The sequence below is a fragment of the Dendronephthya gigantea genome, unplaced genomic scaffold, assembly GCF_004324835.1.
Source record: "Dendronephthya gigantea isolate DGI-Jeju-01 unplaced genomic scaffold, DenGig_1.0 000595F, whole genome shotgun sequence".
NCBI lineage: Eukaryota > Metazoa > Cnidaria > Anthozoa > Malacalcyonacea > Nephtheidae > Dendronephthya > Dendronephthya gigantea.
The window spans coordinates 28,086-30,511 of record NW_021163605.1 but is presented as its reverse complement, the minus strand read 5'-3'; positions in this window follow the sequence as shown (position 1 = coordinate 30,511).

The window sequence follows — 2,426 nt, the reverse complement described above, 5'->3', positions numbered from 1 at the left end:
CATACAAGCTATATAAAAGTTTCGTAGTCGTTTGTTTAAACTGAAATCTGTAAACAAAATACGTCTCATTTTCCTATCGGCTGTTAATAAATCGCAGAAGACTCTCGTCTTCGACATCGCTTCTCCCGGAAAGGGTTAGATCGTAGTAGTCGTTGTTTAAGTGTTACTCCAGATTGTTCTACTATCTTGATGTTTAGTCCAACACGTTTAACTTCTTCTTCATATCGTTGTTTAAGGGCAGATGTAAACTCTATAATGGGTGTGCCCCAGTTGGGATTGAGGTTTAATGGTGATAAACTGGTTAAAGATCAAGTTGCTGCCGAAGCAGATCGGTCCATAGAGGCGGATGAAAGAGCGATGCGTTTATTCAAATCTATTGCCAACAGCATTCACCCATCTATTGAGATGGAAATTGATTGCCCATCACGCCATAATGACCACAAACTTCCCATACTTGACTTAAAAGTTTGGATTGAGGAGAGAGAAGGGAATGAAGGACAACAGACTGAAAAAGTTATATTACATGAATTTTACGCCAAAGATGTAGCGTCCAAGTCCGTTGTTAATGCGAAATCAGCCCTACCATGGAGTAGTAAGAGAACAATACTTACACAAGAAGTATTGAGAATTCTACTGAACTGTAGTACGCGGTTACCATAGGAAGTGGTTGTTGATCATGTGAACAATATGATGATACGTCTACAGTTTTCTGGTTATGATGCGAAATCTAGAATGGAGGTAGTAAAGTCAGCTTTAAAGGCATATGATAACATCAAGAAGTTAGACAGCTGTGAAAAGAGGCCCATGTATAGGACTAGAGAGTGGCGACAGGTTGATCGAGCCGAAGAAAAACGTAAGAAACGAGACACCTGGTATAAGAAGGGAGGATATGACAGTGTTATTTTTATACCAGCAACACCAAGATCTGCCCTTAAACAACGATATGAAGAAGAAGTTAAATGTGTGGGACTTAACATCAAGATAGTAGAACAATCTGGAGTAACACTTAAACAACGACTACAACGATCTAACCCTTTCCGGGAGAAACGATGTCAAAGAAGAGAGTGTTTGGCTTGCCAAAGTAATAGGAAAGGAGAATGTGGTGCCACTGGAGTCACGTACGAACTTGTTTGCCAGGAATGCAAACACATATATGTGAGAGAAACGTCAAGAAGTGCATATAGTCGTGGCAAAGAGCATTTACACTCCTTGAATCGTCGTGAAGAACAGTCTGTCATGTGCCGGGAGACATGCAAATGAGAAGCATGGAGGCGATATACCACTCTTTATAATGAATGTTACTGGCATTTTCCGTGACGATGCAATGTTAAGACAGGTTACAGAAGCAGTAAACATCAACAGAGTAAAGCAAAGTGAACTAATGAACACAAAGAATGAATGGAATTATGTGAAAATTCCCCGTGCTATCGTGACAGTAGATTGATCATGTTATTACATGAAGTTTCAACAGTAGATGGATAATATATTTGTATTACATGAAGTTTTTTAAGTTTTTAACATTTGTTTACACGCCCAGGGCGCATATAAGATATATATCTTATATGCGCCCTGACACGCCTAAAAACGCTCAGGTTGATGCAAGTTGATAATAAACAGGATGGAGCAACGTTGTGCTGCCCACATTGTTCAGAGTTGTTATCAACATTTATCAATTATTGGACGAGGTCGAGCAAAATATCGTGATTTGTCGGTGGCGAGCAGATCAATTATTTGCCGATGCCGAAGGCAGAGGCAAATAATTGATCTGCGAGCCACCGACAAATCACGATATTTTGCGAGAACCGAGTTCAATAATTGTTTTATCATTCACCACTTAATTTTCAATTCATTCACCACACAATTTTCAATTTTGAGTTCGTTTTATCGAACAGTTCGCCAAAGCGAGTCGCCATTGTTTATAAAATTGACATTAATGCGCATGCTCAGAGTATTATTTGCAGCTGAGTATTATTTGCACGCAGTTAACTGCAGGTAAATTAACCAATCAAAATTGAGAATACTATAAAGTGAATGATAATGAACAATATTGTTGAAACTGAATCGGGTGTAACAATATTGTTCAATATTAATAACAACTCTGAACAATGTGGGCAGCACAACATTGCTCCATCCTGTTTATATCAACTTGCATCAACCTGAGCGTTTTCACGCGGTATATGGCGATTTGTTGAAAAGGTCCGGAGGACGAAACTAGTACTTTTAATCGCCTTTTTATCTTTTTACCTTTTTATTGTACATAGTGTCGAAAGTTAACAATATATGTATTGAGATATTATTATGAGTTTGAGCAAAACTTTCTTGGCTGCAGCAACAGATATATCTAGAAATTTTGCTTTTCCAGTGTTGAGAAAATCTCCCTGATTTTTAGGAGATCTCCAGGTTTTTAAAGTGGTCAGCAGCATATT